Genomic DNA, 18614 nt, shown 5'->3' with positions numbered 1-18614 from the left:
GGAGGCCTTCAGGGCACACCGGGGTTCGGGAACTTTCCTTTCCAAGGGGATGGCTACTCTCTGTGGTGTGGCTGCTTCGTGCAGAAGGCGTGGCCTGCCCTGGGCGCTGACGTGGAGCAGCGTGGAGGGCTCACCTTCCCTTTGGAATCTTACGGGGTTGGCAGGAGCAGAAAGGTCCCGTGGGGAAGAGGCGGGGGGAGGAAGTGGACAGACAGTCGGGTAAAGCCTGAGGCCATCTCCCTTCCAGGGCAGCGCCAGCCCCTCGCACCCGTAGCTGCTGGGCCTTCTCGGCTCCGGCTCCCGCCCCGGTGCTTGCAGGGCTGCGCCAAAGCGGGGATTGATTTCTTCTATCTGGATAAAGGTAACATGATTAAACCTGAAATTGGCTCTGTGTGTATCACGGCTTGTCAGGGATTAGAATAACGAAAGAGTAGAATTTCCTGCCCATCTGTGAAGGGCTTTAGAGCAGAGATGAGCATTAACTCAGGGAATCCCTGGGAGCATATGGAGTGATCTCGCCATGCAGGGGCTCACTGCTGCCCAGCACGTCCAGGGCCCGGGCCGCGCTGGGCCAGGTGGCCTGCCGTGGGGCCGCCTCCCGACCTTGGCCCCGCCAGCCGGTGCCCTTCCTCCCTCCTGGCTGGCGCTGCACTCAGCACTGATCTTTCTTGGCTCTGTAATTCCGCTCCCAGTTTTCCAATAGTTACTTTAATTTATGACATGGCTTGGACACACACTCTGGCCGTGACCTTGGCCCTCACCCCAGAATATTATTTTCAGCATTTATCCGCTCGCCCTCCCATTTGGACCAAGCACAGGAGAGCGCCGACCCACCACGGCCACCTGCCAGGCCAGAGGGACAAAGGCCAGGGCCAGCGCCCACCGGCCTGGCCAAATACGGGGCCTGCATGGGAACGGGGCAGAGACTCGGGGCCTGGCTGCCGTGAACCCTCCTTTCACAAGGATGTGCCAAGTGCTTTTCTTCTGGAGGCACTGAAGGTCACTGCTCCCTCCGGCAGGGACACTTAGTGGTCTCTCAGGCTTTGCCTTTGGAGAGACAAGAACATGTGCCAAAGCAGCTTCAGTCTGCAGGGAGCTCTGCTGAGAAGCACCCACGGTAGTCACTCCACATCAAGAAGCACCCACAAGGAGAGCGACCAACATGGTAGACCTCCACCCTAGAGCAGGGAGTCTCAGCCCTGTCTGGAGGGAGAGGATGGGCAGTGGAGGGGGCAGGGGCGTGTCCCGGGTGGACAGAACTCTTGGGGGCCGATGCACAGACGCGGGGTGGACAGACAGACCGCGGGCACAGCCATGCCAGGCAGGACCCGCTCCTTGAAGACAAGGGCCCCGGGAGCTGGCTGTGTGAGCATGGACACGCTCTCACGTGCCCTAGAGGGCGGTGGCGCTTCCAGGCCCACGCAGCATCAGAGGATCTGTTTTTGTGCTGCTCTTCGACTCTTGTTTCTGTAGGTGAGACTAAAACACAGTCAGCTCTGTGCTTGTTATAAATAATGTATTTTGTAATTTACATTTTTCTAATTGAAACACTTTCAACAATCGCCCAAGTACATCGCATGCATGACTTAGCAGGAGATGAATAAAATTTTAACTATGGAAAAAAAAAACCCTCAGAAATAGTCCCATTTCTGAACCAACTGGAATTCGGGAGTGGTTTGAAACTTCCTCTTCTGTGCTTTCCTCACCTTGAAAACTGCACTGGTTTCAGCTACAGGCTGATGGATTCGCCCAAGGAGACCTTGCCTGGGGGGGCAGCCGCAGATTCCCGCTGAGCCTGGACTCTGTTGAGGCTTCAACCCCCTCAGGCCCTTCAGAGAAGGCTACTCCATCCCGGAGGAAACTGCCTCTCTCTATCCAAGCACCCGCAGGTGCCAGCGGCGGCAGGCCCACTCCCGCCTGGCCCGACCCCACCCGCTGCAGGCACCTCCAGCTGGCACCAGGCTTGGGCCAAGGTGCTGGGCAGTTTTAATCAGGCTTTTCCCCGACTTCTGAAACTGTGAGATGTGGGCAGTTGTTGCTGGTGGCTGTGTCCAGCCAGACACGGGATATCTGTCCCAGAACACGAAACAGATGCAGTGGGAAAAGAGAAAGTCTCGTCAGTGTTCTGATTCCTGGTTCTAGTGGTTTCTGGGGGTTCAGTTGCTTCTTTTCCATGGTTACTAGAGACTTTCAATAAACACTTTTTTTTTTTTTGCTGATCTATTTCCAGTAAGTTTATGTTCCTTAAAAAACTAAAGAGTCATGACTAATGTATCTGTCCTCAGCGTTCCGCTGCAAAACCACTTCTGTCCCCGCGCCCTTGTGATCCAGTGTCACACACGAGGAACACAGCTCAGGAAAGTGACATGAGATGCCCCCTCCTTGGCTGAGCTGCTGGTGCGATTCTGTCACTCCCTGGACATGAAGTAAATAAAGTGTCCATGCTCCGTCTCTGTGGGTTCCTGGAGGAGGGCTGGGGAGGACTGGACAGACACATCCCGCCCTCATTTTAGATGAGAAACTGACGTTCAACGTCAGCAGGTGACTTCTGAATTCTCGAATCTTCAGCAAGTGATGGCCCAGAGCTCAGCCCATGTCTTCTGACATAGCGTCCCATGCTCCTCCAGCCACACCTCGCAGCAATCTACATGTGGGCACATGTGCACACATAGGCACAGTTATGCATACATGTGAGCACACATCTACATGCACGAATGCACACACATGCGCGTACAAAGGTTCATGCCAACTAGAAATGAAAATGGAATTCAGGGAAATAACTCTTCTTCAGGATTATTTTTAAAATATGTTTAAGATATTACTGTCCATGAGTATTTGTATTTATATTTCCTGCCAAAACATTGGTTTAGGAACCTCGCTCTTCTGGAGGTCTAACTGGGATGAGATATTTTCCGTTGTCTTGAGACTTGATAAAATAAAAATAGCTTTACTCTGTCGCTTTGGGTTTGATACCTCATGAATTGTGAAAAAGCAAGATGGCACATAAAAGAAAAGCCAAAGAGAACTGATTCAGAGATTAACTTTGGAAAAGTTCCAAAATTAGATCACGTAATTAGTTCACAGATTAGAAGCCTCTGACGGAATCACATTTATGCAAACAAATTCCATTCACATAGCTTGGGAATTCTGGGTGATTTTAGGGATGAATTATGCTCGGATTTGAGGATTATACGAGTCTTACTCCTCATTTTCTCTCCTATCGACTGGTTTCAACCATCAAGAAAACCGGCACCAAGTCATTTACTGGAAAAATGACGGCGGATACTAACATGGTGGAATGGAGCCTGGCAAAGCTGAACACAACAATCTTTTAAAGGCATAAATATTCGGTTAGGGCGCGTGGCCACGGCTCCAAGTTTGACCTGGCCTGGTCTCCACGTCTGGTGCAGGCGTGACATGAGGAAAGGGCTGGCCCACATCACGGCTTGAAGTTGTATTTTTGTTGATGTTTCAGGAAACCCAATGTACAGAGACATCAGAGGGGAAGTGCCGCCATGCGGGTGGGGGGTCAGGGAGGAAACACAGACGCCCAGAACTTTCCATAGGCACCAGCCAAGAATGACCCGCTGGGCTTTTCTCCCTCCCTGCATTTATGACTCAGTGACAGCTGCGTCGACCATGTGCTGGAGTGCCGACTGCTGCAACGCCACCAGAGCGCAAGCCGTCAGCCGTGCAAGCCCTTCCTCAGGTCAAGCACCTCGGAGTCAAGACTGAACGATGCCGATAGCTCAACATCTGACCGGTAGGAGCAAATCATGCCATTGAGTAAGTCAGCACAGCCAATATTAAAAAGAAACTTCTTTTCCACTGAATTGACTGGTCGTATGGACAAAATAAAATGCTGATCTCATTGTGAGAACACTTCTTGGACCACTTCCCCGTTGACAAAACGGCATTTTGGGATGAATCAGAACAGTGGAAGACGGGTCAGGGACGCTTTTTAAACTTGGTGTTTAGCCAGTAAACTATTGCATTCAATTTGGATTTAAATGGTGAATGGCGCCCTGGTGTAGGGCAACGTGATTTTAGGGCGGGAAAAGCCCCTGGCCTGTGAGTGCTCCCGGCGCTGTGAAAGCAGAGGGGCTGGTTCGCGGGAAGACTCCGTGAGCCTCCCAAAGTTGGCAGCAAACTTTACAACGGGGTAGGGGAAGCTTTCATGGAGGGAACTTTTGGAAATGTTCAAGAAACAAAAATTCCTTGTGAAAAATGAGACTGATAGCAACTCTGTTGTTTGCTGTATTTCAGTCGCGAGTTGAGACTTCATCTAAATATCCTCATTTAGTTCTTGCTATTTTTTTTAAAGATTTGTTTATTTATGCATACAAGAACTGGGGTGCAGCCAGAGGTGTGGGGGGTGAGAGGACTCGCCAGAGACAGAGTGGGGAGCACAGCAGGTAGATCTACTCAAATACGCTGCTGAGGGGAGCAGCAGGGAGACAGGAGAGGTCTGCTGCGCCGTGTGGGTAGCTCCCTGGCTGGATTAAACTCAGGCCACAGCAGTGATAGAGCTAAGAATTAACCCCTGGGTCACCAGGGAGGCCCTATTGCTGATTTCTTATTACATGATTTGTATTTATTACAGAAAATACAGTTAAACAAAATGAGTTTAATAAAATTATAAATAACAATAAATAAAAAGTTATTTCTTCTAAATCTCCCCCAGTAGAAATAGTAATATTCCTATATCTTAGCCCAGCTGGGATTATTAATAGAGAATTCCCAGAAGTGAAACTATAGCCCAAAGACAAACACAATTCTAAATCTTTAGATATATTATCAAATTGCCTCACAGACATCTTCTATCAATTTACGGTATGATATAGAGAATGAGAACGTCTGTTTCCTCAATTTGTTAACAATTGATTCTATCATTATGGCAAATTATCCCATTTTATAGGTAATAAAATAGTTTTAATTTTCCTGGACAACCTTCTCCCCTGTGCATAGTTTGTCCTCGGCTTCCTCTACTCTGACAAATGTATCCTTTAGGTGCGAGTGCCCCATCTCCCTACAAAAATGTACCCCAGCCCTGGGGAACCTGTTCCAGCACATCCTCCTGGTACGGCATGTCCTCTGCAGGGCATTGTTTCAAGGGCCTGGCCTTTCCCTCCCCGTGTATTCTGGGTTTTCAAACAGCCTCCCCCACTCCTGTTCTCTGTTAAGGTCAATCCAATACAATAATTCCAGTCAGAGTTAATAACTGCTGGCAGCCTTCCACAGAGGCGCATACAGGCTTTCCAAAGGCATCTATTTGGTAGGAATTTGGGGAATGGCAGTAGGCACAGGGGAGACCTGCGCCCCTTGCAGCTCACAGCTGCCCCTGAGGCCTGTGGAAGGGCCAGCCCTGCTGCTTCCTGTGTCAGCTCTGCGGGTGCCGGTCTCGGCCTGGACCGACCGTCGGACGGAGACGGGGTGGCTCTTCTCAGCCCCAGGGGCTCCTGCTCCTGCAAGCCAGGGGCACCAGCTCAGCTGTCCCAGTATCTTCTTCCCAGAGATGAAGAGAGGAATAATGTTTCTGTTCCTATCTATGCAGTTATTTATGCATAAATTGGTGTCCAAATATATGCATTTTTAAACCAAAGCCATACAACACCCATTTAAAACCATGTGCTGAACAGTCACACAGATCTTCCGAGCTTCCTACAAAATGCCCTTCTGAAATACCTTCCAGGCAAATGTGTTTTCGGGGACAACCCTGTGAACTTTTCACTAAATTTTTCTTTGAAACCTACACATAGTTTCTTTAAACTTAGATAGAGCCAGTTGCCTATTCATTCGGACAAGTAAGTAATAAATGACCATGAAATAATGCTGAGCTGATACAATTCTTGTCAGTGTAGCAGATGAAACACTTAGAAATTTCCATATGAACGTTTGGTCTCCGTGGTTATTGACGAGGCTGATCTCAAGACACCCCGGTTGGAAGCTAACTGGGTTTGCACAACAGTCACACAAAAACACAGGAGTTGATTCTCTGCACTTTCTGAAGCTAGTAACCAGATTTTTCAAAATTTTTTGGTGAAAAATAGGAGAGCGTGTCCTGTAATGTTTTCCCATTTCACTCATGTGAAAGAAACAAATACCTATTAACAACAACTAATTTCAATTTGTCACCAAAAAATAAGTAGGGAAGCCTCTGTGTGTTGTGGAAAGGGAAGTTGGAGCTTACTTTCGACTTCCCCTGCTTTCAGGAGAGCAGCGGGTTGGGCTGGGGCGTCTGAGATGCGACTCTCAACCTTTTTGGTATCCAGCGAGGACAAAAATTCCTATTTTGGATCTCTTGACTCTAGCAAGAGCTTTTGAAAATAACGAACCTTGATGTTTTTGTGCAGGGACACCTGCACAGGAAAATAAATGCCAGTGGAGGGCTAATAGATTTGTTCAAGGACCCCTGGAGCCCAGGGCTCTGGTGCACGCACCCTACAGGTGGCCCTGCCCGTGCACCGGCCCTTGGCGTCCCCCGGGTGTGGACTCCGCTGTCCCTGGCCCTGGACGAGCAGGGCCTTCACGTGTCTGCATCCCGTGCCGTGTGCGACAGATGAATCTATGACGACAGAAAAAGACCACCTATAATTAAACTTAGTGTCTCTGCCCAAACGGGGGGCGAATTCCTTTTAAAGGGGCATTCAGCGAGCCCCGAGAGCTCAACGTGGAAAGGCAGGAGAGACAAGGACATGGACGACGCGGACGATGACGGCACAGGGGTAGCCGCGGTCACCCTCGTGGGCCCAGGTCCTCCGGATGGAAGGAGCATGCACGAAAGCACTGCTCCAAACAAGGTGTCTCCGAGTGCTTTGACTTCCAATAAACGATTTATTTTTTAATATTGCACCGGCCCTTCATCTTCCTCATGACTGGGAACAGCCAGGCCGGCCAGTTCTCATTTTTCACTCCCCAATGTTTGAGTTCGCATTTGCAGGACTTGAAACAACATTTGTTACATTTGCCACTCCAGAAAGCAGAGATGAAACTTTGTTCTTTCTTTTGTGTTGAGCTGGACAATTTATTTCTCTCCTGGCAACAGAGTTTAAATCTCTCTTCCTCCCCCTCTGTCTTTGCTCCCTTTTCATGGGAACTGTTTGGTGCGCGCCGACAAAGCGCTGTGTGTGTGTGTTTTCTCCCCTCGCCCGGGTTCTGGGCCGGGGTGCGCAGGCACGCATTCATTAACGTAATTCCTCAACGCCCAACAAGAGCACTCCTGAGCCCCCGGGAGAAAAAGCCTCATAAATATTTAGATGCTCCTTCTCCACCTTCCAAACCCGAGTGAAAAGCGTATTTAGTGAAGAGTTGGTCCGGGTTAATCTGCATGTGAATCAGGCAGCGGGACAAAAGGATGAAAAGGTGATGGAAACTCGAACACAAACCCTGGGTCTCCAGGGGGCCATTCATTTTGCCCTTGTCAATACCAGCGGCTTGGCTGCCCCCCGCGCATGGCAAACAGAGCCCCTTCCCGAGACAGCTGGCAGGGGATGTGTGTGCTTTGTTCGCGGTGTAGCTTTTTAAGGCAGGGGGTTGCTTCAGACTTTGTGTTTACCTTCTTCTTGGTCCCCTGCTCTCGCTGCTCCCTGGGAGCCATGCATCCGTGTCTAGTAACGTGCACCAACATCCCAGGCAGAAGCGCCAGCCCTGGCCACGGTGGCAAGCGGGCATGAAACTGACCACCTGCCCCGCGTGTCCGCGGATGATCTGCGGCGTGAGCTGTGTGCACATGGTGACGTGAGCCTTGCCAGTTTCCAGGACTTGCTCATCGTCCGGTGTGAGGTTCTGGCACGTTAAACATTTTCAACAAAAAACGCCTGCCCTCCCCCAGCGCCAGTGTGAGTTTCCAAGACTCCACTCCCAAAGATTCTCCATGGATCCGGAGCTCCTGGCCGTGCATCTGGAAGGGGCCGGGGTGTGCAGATCGGGAGAGGGTGAAGAAGCGAAAAGCTGGAGAACGGATGGAAGCTGGAAAAGTCTTTCTCCTTCCAGGAGCTGGAGATGGTCTAGGGAAAGAAAACCTGGGTGTGGAAGCATCAGGGCTTTTGACAAGTCTCCATTTTGATAAAGAATTGATTTACATGAATAAGAATTTCAAAATGAAAAATTTAAAACTTAAAATCTCATGACAAATCAAGCATATTTATCGTACATTTTCTAGAAGTATTCCGCCACACTGTTCTTGATCAGAGGTTGCGGGAAGGCTGGGAGCATGACCTGTCAGGCTTGACTCACATTGTGCTCGCCCATTTTGCAAATCTCTGGGTTTGCAACCACGTTGCTGTCAATGACAAGCATGTGTAAGTCGTATTGGTTGATTTCCATACCAGAGCAAAGAATATCATGGAAGGATTTTGCGACAATTTCCCAACTCCCACATCTACCACTTATTTAAAAGAAATCTTTAACAAAAGTTAGGAGCAATTAAAAAATGGGGTGCAGCCCTCCTGGGTTCCAGCGGGATCTGGCTTTGCAGCTCCCGCAGCCAGGGCCCCGCCCAGGGCCAGGGCTCCTAGGGAGACACGCGCCAGTGACTCGGTGGCGGTCCTGGCTGTCACTGTCACTGCTGACTGAAGGACTTTTCCTATTTGATGCATGTGAAGATGGGATTAGCTAGAGAGCTGCGGGGCCAGTGTTGGGGAGATGCGGGGGGGAGCCTGAGGTCCTAGGGGCCCGGGGAGGGGGCAAAGCCGACAAACCAGGAACTCGCAGTCCCTCCCAGATAACGGAAAGTTAGTTCTGATTAGCTCAACCGAAGGGTCTGCTGTCACGGTGAGTGGGAAACGTGGTGGGACATCTGGGAGGGCGATCCTGCTGCTTCCGCCTTCGGAAGTTGCTTCCACGTGGCAACCGCCGCGGCCAAGACACCACGACGGTGTCTTCGTCTTCAAGAGTCAGCACCTGCGCGGGGGCAGAGAGGTCACTGCCCCGAGCTCTTGGTTGGCGTGTGGCAGCGAGGGCTGCCCTGGGGGAAGCCAGGTCCACCAGACGCCGGGTTTCCTCCCGAGCGGCAAAGGTTCTCCCAGGGCAAGGGGGAAGTGGAGGTGGGAGACACACGGTGGAGACCACCACTGGGCCCGCTGCAGCGGCCGGTCCTGCAGCTCAGGGAGAGCCGCATGGGTAGGGCTGCTGGGCCGCCCTGGAGGTGCTTCTTCCCCAGCCGGGAGGACCGTGCAGGTGCAGAGGGCTGCTGCTGCGCCGTCTTTCTGCAGGCAGACCTCTGGGACCCACACGTCGGCGAGCCCCCCCAGCTGGCCTATGGGACAGGAGATGGTGGGGACACTGGAGGCCTTAGGGGCCAGCCCTGGGAAGGGTCAGGCTCTTGGCCTCAGCTGTCGTTGCACCCACAACTCACTCATGTACACACCTGAGGTCAGAGAGGCCGGGCTGCAGGCTGGCTGGAGCCCAGGAGGAAGTGGAAGGGGATCTTGGTGCGTGGCTCTGTCTGCTGCCTCCGCCACGGCTGCCCTGCACCTGGCAACGGGCCCAAACCCAGAGGGATGGGCATGGCGCAGTGGTGGCAGTTTTGAGGCCCTTACTCTGCCGGGTTGGCTCCACACGCCGATGGCTAACATCTCACGTGTCCTCTCCGCAGCTGGGGGCAGGGTGGCATCCTCATTGGAAGGTGAGACAGAGGCGCAGAGAGTTTGCTGGGCCTGCCCTGCCCTGCGCAACTACCAGTGCTTGGAACCTGGGTTTGCTGTGAGCCAGGCCGGCCACACAGAGTGTTGGGGCTAGATGAGGCTGTGTGTGAGGCAGGGCGGTGCTGGCACCCCAGGGGAAGCGCGCCCTGTGCTCAGGCTGAGGCTGGTCTGTCCTGGGGTTCACTGTGGCGCGTCGGGGCCATTGGTGGGTATGCACAGAGGTGGGCTCTAGAAGGCACTGCCCTGTGGTGTCTGCAGGGCCACTGGGGAGCTGGGCAGCTCATCTCAGGGGACCGGCTGTCACCAGCACCCCCACGTGTTAGGGATGCCTTTCCAGAAGGACTAACTCCCCTCCCTGTTCTTGTCCTTGTTCCCAAAGGACTTCCACACAATCCCATTGAAGGCTGCCCGATGCTTCGTCAAAATGCCCCTTTGCCACTCTGCACGTTTCCTGGAGGCGGAGACAGCCACTTGCTTTGTACCCCAAAACCTCGCCCTGTGCGTGGCATCAGCGGGGCACTCGAAAAGTGGGAACTGGGCATTAATAATGAGAATAGGCGATATTCGTTGCACAATCGCTACATTCTGGCATCTGCCGAGGGCTTGAGTCACTCTGCAGCTCCTCCTCACGGTAACACTATCACGCAGGTGTTACTAGTAACAGCCTTTGCAGCCAGGAAAACCTGGGGCAGCTGAGATCTCGCTGTCCGCCCCACGCGCCCAGGGCCAGCGCTTCCGTCCGTGGCTCGCCCAGCCGACCGGGCTCCAACACAGAGACCCATGCCCTCCCTGCCCTAAGCCAGAGGTGCGGGGAGCAGCTGGAGAAGCAGACTCAGCTGCCAGGGGAGTGGAGAAAGGCCGGGGAGTCTCTGGTGTGGGTGGAGGGGCAGTAAGGACCCATCCGCGCCAGGGCTGCTCCCCAGGGACCAGGCAATGCAAGGTGAGCACAAGCACCTCCAGCCCCAGGGAGAAGGCTGGGAGGGGCAGGAGCAGCGACCCTGTGTCGGGTCAGAGACTGGGTGTGGATCCCCCAAGGGTGCTGGCAGCCAGGCCAGCAGGTGGCCTGGGGACCTCAGGCCGCAGGAAAGCTGAATCAGAATGTTGGGGAAATCTTCAGAAGGGCTCGCCCAGGTCTCCATTGAAATGTAAATGGGGTCTGGCTCTGGGAACCCCTGCCGGGAGTTTTCTGAGGTTCTTTAGCAACCTTGTCGTTTTCCCAATGTTTGTAATTTTTAAAACCCTGACCTTTCTAGAAGGAAAACGCCTTTGTCCTTTGTCTAATTTGTGTTTGTTTTGAAGGCAGCAGTGGCTCCAGGGTTGGGGAAGCTGAGGCTTCTCAGCAGGGCCTGGAGGAGAGACTGGGGGGAGCAAGGAAGGAGTGAGTGACCCAGATTGCCAGGGGCTGGTGAGGAAGAAGGAAGCCGGGGACTGTGGGGCTGGGCTGGGGTGTGGAGAGGATGCAGGGCTGACACAGGTCTGTGAGTACGTCTAGAACTTAACTCTCCCATCCTGGCATGATTTGTGCTATACAGAATTTCATGTCAGTGTTAAGAGCAGGCAGGGCACACACTTACCTTTTTATTATAAGTGTAGTTTAAATTAAATCAGGAAAATTTTGCGAATCTCCTTTATGTGAATTTGGACATAGGGACACTTGACAGCTGAAATCGGGGGAGCCTGCCCTGTGCAAAGGTGAACACGGGCTCCTGAGCTACTCCATGGAAAACCGCTAGGCCATGGAAGCTTCTGGGGACTGTGCAGATGAGGTCCAGCTGTTATAGAGCAACCCCGATATTAAACGGGTTCCTGGCTGTGGGTCCTCACCCGCACGCTTTAAAGAGACTTATGAATACTCTACTACAGACACACGCAAAAGGGTTCATAAAAGGTTTATTTACAAGAGAAAAAGAAATAAGGAAAATGTACAACTCAGGGAGAAAATAGGGAAATAAAGTCTTTAATGCGTCCTACCCGATCCGACGACCTGGAAACCCAAAGTCACTCTCAGAGCTGGCCGGACGCTGCGAGCTGGCGGAGAGCCCAAAAATGGAGAGCCCCCAAAGCCCACGTGTCTGCCTTTTGTATCCACCTGGCTGCTGAACCCCACCCTCCGGTCCCAGCCACCTTCCCTTGGGTGGGGATGGGATGTGGAGTTCCCAGTGTCTTTGGCTTTGACCTGGGGTGGGGGTGGGGTCCACAAAGCCTGTGTGGAATTTGCTTTGGGACATCCTTTTCCCCCTAACACAACTAGAACGAACCCTGAGGTTTAATTAGCACAAAGACTCTCTCTGCAGCTCTAAGGCCTCCTTTTGATAGCATCTTTTAGTTTTGTGAAGTTGACCACCAATTTAATTCAATTCCACTAAAAAAATTAATTACAGACCCAAAGATCCTTGTATTTCTTCTTCTCTGACATGCGTCCTAGTACTTTCCAGTGGCTAACATTGCATAGAGAGCAGACTCTTTTTCTCAACAACACGGACCTCACAAATAACTTCACACAGAGCACAGACTTTATTTTTTTAAAGATTTATTTATTTATGCATACAAGAAATGGGGTACAGGCCAGAGGTATGGGGGGTGAGAGGAGTCACCAGAGACAGTGGGGAGAATAGGCGGATCCACTGAAATCTACTGCTGAGGGGAGCAGCGGGCGAGTCAGAAGAGGTCCGCTGTGTCGAGGACTGAACTCACGATGCAGAGGCTGCAGTGGTTGCAGATAGTGCCATAGGTTGCGTCTTAACCCCTGGCACCACCAGGGAGGCCCTCAGAGCACAGACTCGTAATGCCTGTGGAGCACCTGGAACACAATTGAACTCCAGGACACACATGAGAGCTAAAACCTCATAAAACTACAGGGCTGAGAAGACGGATGAGCTACAAACTGAGCTAGCAGGCCAAGGGTGCTATTTTTGTGTTTGGAACTTGGAAAATGAAACTGTCGCTAAGAGCACTTCCTAGCACCACTGCTCATGGGAATGTTTTCCTCAGGGCTCTCTTCCTTGGCACCACCCCTTCTCCTCAGGCGAAGGGGCCAGGGAACCCGGGACCAGGTTGTGACCGAAGACAGCGCCACGTGACGCATACATAACATGCCAGATCTCTGGAGAGTATTTTTTAAGATGCTCTATTAGATGCCACCAGAGTTTCCCACCTGTGAATTCATGGGTGCACATTCAGAGCCAGGCTAAGGGAGGTAGCGCGCCCCTGGTACGTGCACCCGCCACATCAGAGCCCACCAATCTGGACCCGTCACCCCAGCAGTGCAGGACTCAAGCAACTCACAGTGCCCCTGAGACTGGGTGTGACGGTGCAGAGCTGGGAGGAAATGACCCCGAGAAGGAGAAAAGCAGAAGGCAGAGGCTGGATGGGAAGCGGGGGACAGGCCCCCAGCAGACGTGGATCATTCATGTACAATGTCCAGGATCTTGCCTCAGGAAATCTGGCATAAAAGCAGGTGATTTACGCTTTTGCTGTGGTCTTCAGCATTATTCTTGCTCCATGTGAGTGTTGCCTACCAGTCACAGCCAGCCAGGTCTGCATGAGCAGACCACGAGGGGAGCACCCTTGCGAAGCCTCTTAACGTTGGGGCTTCGCCCGTAGTGGAGACTGAAGCCCACCCCAGCTGTCTCACCACTCGGTAATGAAAAAAGCATTTGTGCAAATGCAAATTTGGTCCAACATCAGCGTCATCACTGGGTATGTGATTCAACGTGAAGTCAAACTCATAATTATAAAACTAGTTATTTGAGAGAGTCCTTTTTCCTTCCGGCTGGCTTGATTTAGTGGTGCGTCTGGCCTTCATTTTGAAAGATGCTCTGAAAACTGCTTTGCTCCCTTGAAAACCACGGAGAGGAGGTTCTGGCCCCCTGGGCTAGTGTTTTGGGAGCTGCAGGCCGGGGTTGGGGACCCGGCGGTAGTGGTGGGGCTGGGGCCGCCACCAGGCTGGGCACAGAGATCAGGTTTGCAGAAGCCAGACTGCTGGGTCCACTTGGCAAGAGAGCAGGTTGGCTCGGGGGAGGCCAAAGACCGGCCACTTCTGGCTGCTGTGTGTGACTGAGGAAGCGGCTTGCAGAAGTCACGTGAGTCTGGACATTTGCTTCCTCCCCACTCTCAGATTTTAAGTTCCTCAAAATGTGAGTTATTCCCACCCCACACCCCTCTGGCCCCGGTATCTGATTAACAAAAACACAGCAAGCAGGTTCACTGCTTTGCCCCCTGGATGCCTGGGAGCGTGAGGGAAGCCTGGCTGTGCCCAGCGGGCAGGTGGGAAGGACATCCCCACTCACTGCCCTGAGCTGGCTGCAGCGGCCGCCCTTGAACTGGCCCAACTGGTGCTTGGCCATTACCTCGGCCACTCTGGGCAGGCCCACGGTGTCAGATCAGAACGTAATAAGGGGAGCTGCAGGCGTCCCCATGAGCTACTGCGGAGTCTGAGAGGGAGCCTGCCCACCCCGATCGAGGCCCTGCCGGCAGGACCACCCCCGCCCCCCGCCCTTGCTGACTGGGCTGTGCCCAGGGCAGGACAGGGCGGCAGCTCCCCCTTGCCCACATGGGCTTCCCGCTCCTGCTGTCTGTCCAGCAGCTGAAAACTGGGTCTTGATGGGCAGTGAGGCCGGGGGCCAGCTGCAGATCAACTGCTGCTGCCGCAGACAACACAGCCGGTCTGGGATCAAGGCTCCTTTTCATCAGGTTCTTTGTCCTTTACTTCCTGGTGTCAGCAGTCCCGGGAACAGGAAACGCTGCGTGCAATAGGAAGCACAGGAAACTGATGACTAATTACTTTCGAGCGCTGTGGATGAAATGTCAGTGCACATGGAGATCTGCACACACACTGGTGACGCGTGGGCCGGGCCTTCCGCCCGCGCTGTTTGCAAAGACGGGGCTTGCTGAGAGCTCGTTGTGCCAGGGACGGCGGCAGGCCCGGCACGCTCACACACCTGACAGGTCCTTGATCCATTTTGCAGGTGGAAAAAGAGGGCCCAGGTAGTCCAGTAGCTTCTTTAAGGGTGGGGCTGAGGTGGGAGCCCAGGCCCCCTCCGCGCCCTGCACACGCTGTCTCCCCAGGCCAGCCCGCTCTGCAGGGGTGGCGGTAGGACTTGGCCTCATTGCTTGGGGTCTAAAGACATCTGCTCTATTAATACATCATCCCTGGGGAAAGCACTTCTAGAACGTGGCAGTGGTCGTGCCGGGGGCTAAGGCGCTATCTCCTGCTTTCACAACGCAGAAGGAATCACTTACTGGACTCCCGTATCTGAGTCTCAAGAGAAAGGCCTTCCCCTCCCGGCTCGGTGCTCTGCCGCCCTCCTGCCGGCCCAGCGGCCCTGCCGTCTCCACTCGCAGGGCGATTCCTCGGGGTTGCCGTCCACACAGATGGGCTCTCAGAGTCCGTGTGTTCAGGCAAATGGCCTGTAGCAAAGCCCGCTGGGCGCCAGGCGCATGCTGTAAACGAGAGCGGCGTCCTGTGGCCCACTCTGGTCAGACTCGGAAGGCCAGCGCGCTTCCTCAGGGACTCGCCATCGGTGTTCATTCATTCTTTCTTTTTCCAAGCAGCTTCTCTCAGTTCAGGGTCATGGGAGGGCGTGGAGCCTCTCCCGGCAAGCTCAGAGTCAAGGTGGGCCCCGCTGGAGAGGATACTCCACTGTGGGCATTTAGCACACACCCACACAGCTGGGCAGTGGGGCACGGCGGCGGCGAGCCCCAGGCACCTCTCTGGGCTGGGGACGAAACCCACGCCGCATGGGGGGCGGGTGGGTGGGGAGACAGGCCAGGCCCACAGGACAGGGCCCGTGCTGCATGGGGGACAGGCCAGCTCCACGTGCACGGGCCCGCTGGCTTCCGGTGCTTTTCTCTTCCACGTTACAGGGAAACGATGTTTTGTTCTCACCATTTGTTTTGCTTGGAGGACCTGCACCCCGCCCCCTCGAGCCCGGCCAGTGGAGCGGTCTGCTGAGGGACACGTGCCTGGGTGTTGGACCCTGGTCAGCTGAGCGAGAGGAGACAGTCAAGTCTGGTCAGACTTCTCAGAGGACTTGGCTCTGAGAGGCGCCAGCAGCCTCTGCCCTGCCGGCCAGGAGGCCCGGGAGTGGGCCCCGGGGTGGGGTGGAGGCTGCGGGCCTCAGCTGCCGGACAGTTTCCAAGACCGTCTTTCACCGCCTGAGCCCCGGCCCCTTTCTCTTTCCCTCCCAGTTTAATGGTTTAGTTTTCTCGATTCCTTCTTCACCTCTTTTCCGCTCCTTCCACGGCTCCACCTGGACAGAGCGCTGACCCAGCGGGAGTCAGCCGCATCCACTGTCTGCCACAGCCTCGGCGTGCCAGCTCCCTCTGCTACTTAATTCCAGGCTCGCGCTATAAATATAGGACACCCGTTTTAGAAGTGTTAGGCAAAAAGTGTTACTCACTCCACGAGGCTCAGTCTCCTTTCCATGCCATGCTTACTACCACTGGGTGCTGAGCAGGATACGGTGTAATGAACGCCAGTTCACGGGGGGTGGGGGTGGCCCTGGAAGATCTATACCATATAATGCATTTTTTTTTTTTTATAGAGGCATGCTTTATTTATTTGTTTGCTGGTTTGTTTGTTTGTTTTGTTTATACATGCACTGGGTACAGTCAGAAGTGCGGGAGGGTGAGAGAATTCACCAGAGCCAGAGCGGGGAGCAGAGCAGGCAGAAGGACCGAAGGACACTGCTGAGGGGAGCAGCGGGCGGCAGGAGAGGTCTGCGCGCCATACGGGACCCTCCTCCAGTGGCCGGGGAGCAGCCGGGGATCGAACCGGCCGCGGGCAGCTTCGCAACCCAGCGCTCAACCGCTGCGCCACCGGGGAGGCCCTATACCATATAATGCATTTTTGCCAATGCGCTTGGACAGAATAAATTGGGAGTCAGTAAATCTGGCTTGTGGTTTTTGCTATACAGTTGGGTCAAGCAGCTGTCTGACTCCTAGGAAGGGGAGGCTGGGGGACGGCGGGGGGCGGGAGTCTGGGCAGAGCAGAGGCGCTTCGTCAGAGGAGAGGATGAACTGCTTCTCAACTCTGGCAACAGCCTGGTTATTTAAATTGTCATTTGGTGGAGAATCAGTCCAATGGAAGACTTTGATATTTCATTGTAGCTGGGTAAACACGGTAAAATTTTGCAAATGTGGATATATATGCCCAAAGAACTTATACGTATTGTTGACAACAAACAAACAAACAAACAAAAACTATGTTAGGACTAAAAACTAGCAGACAGGTTTAATGGACATGAAGATATGAATGAGCTTTTACGAAATGCTGACAAATAAGCTGACAAGTAGAGGAAAACAGAGAAATAGAGGAAACAATCCAAGTATTTTAAACAACTGGGATGGCAGGAGAGCCAACTGCCCGAGTGGCTGGCAGTCCTGGGGTGCAATGCCACAGGGCACTGTACCTCCGGGGCCCCGGGGGGTGGAGTGGGCTGTGTGGCTAAGAGCAGTCACTCTGCCTGAGGCCTGTGGAAATGCTTCAAGGCGTAAAGTGATCAGGTTGTGCTGGTTGAAGATCAGTGCTGGGAATAAACTTTTAAGCTTAGGTGTAAATAAGTAAAAAAGTTTAAGGGAGCCAGATAAAGTCTCATCACTGTACACTCCCTTTAATGTTGAAACAAACAGTGTTCATTTTCTGGCCTGTTGCAGGTTCAGGGGTCACAGAAGCTCTGGTCGAGTCATCCCAAAAGTATGTTTCTGTGTACCTCACCTTCCAAAAGACGTCTCAGAAATCACCGTGCCGCACTGCAACCAACATGCACAGTGACACATATTGATTTCCCCCTCCACATTCCTGTCATTGAAGGCACAGATTTTCAATGCTACTATTGACCCAGGTAAGTATTCCTGGGTGTGAGCAGCGTGCACAGCTGTTCCCCCTCCCCAGAGCCCAGGGTGTCTGTGTCTTTCTTTTTTCTTTCGTTCATTCAAACAAGTAATAATTGCAAGTAGATTGCTTATAAAGCATGTGAAGAGCAGAATGAAGGACAAGTCTGGATTCTACCTTCCATGAGTTTTTATGCTCCCTGGGAGCAAGACTCTCCACGATGGACTCTAGATGTAATTCACTAGTGCTCCACTTTTTATTAAGTTATATTATGTTTAACAATAAGGGAGAAGATTTAGTTTTACCCCTTAGGAAACAATAAAAATGTAAGATTTTTAGCCACATATGTTGTTTTGTCTCAGGGAAACAAAAATCCTCAAATATAACTTAGAAAAATTCAATACTAAGTATGCAATTGGACACCTGTGATTTTTAACACGTATTTCTTGTGGTTGTTTTGTGACCCCACATCTGTACACACAGTGACTACAGGCACACAAATCACATTTGTGATAGAGATAAGAGCATTTTATTCCAAATCAGAGCATTTGACAACTTCAAAACACTTCCAGTATCACTTAGTTAAAATCTCAGGGGGAGTTACCCATCAATGTGTGAGCATAGAACTGACAAGGCCTTTTATACCCAGCACAGGGTTCTTTTCCTACAGGACACCAGCAGCAGTCCAATTAGATGTTTGTTTATTTTTTTTTATTGAGGTTATGTTGGTATACAACACTGTATATGGTTCAGAAGTATAGAAGTATACTATACATCTTTGGATGTATGTTACCATATCACACTTAAATGGGTAGAATAAGAAAGAAAGACTCAAAGATGATAATATTTTAATCATGAAACACTTTGACCTTGGAGCCTCCCACCTTAACTTACAGATGTCACACAGGATGCGGGAGCTCCAGTTTGAATCTTGTCCCCAGCATTTTCTAACTGTGTGACAAAGTCATACCAGTCAGTTAACGCTCTGAGCCCCGGCTTCTTCAACTGTAAAATGCGGGTAATGATCAACTCAGAGCTGTGGTGTAGACAGTGAGATGACTGGGTGCCTGGGATGTGTGAGATTCAGAGGGACTCTGTGCAGTCAATCCTCTCTCTGTTTCTGGTCCCACAAAGAA

Source organism: Talpa europaea (genome assembly GCF_964194135.1).
Source record: "Talpa europaea genome assembly, chromosome: 2".
NCBI classification, from domain to species: domain Eukaryota; kingdom Metazoa; phylum Chordata; class Mammalia; order Eulipotyphla; family Talpidae; genus Talpa; species Talpa europaea.
Note: the sequence above shows the minus strand (reverse complement) of the source record.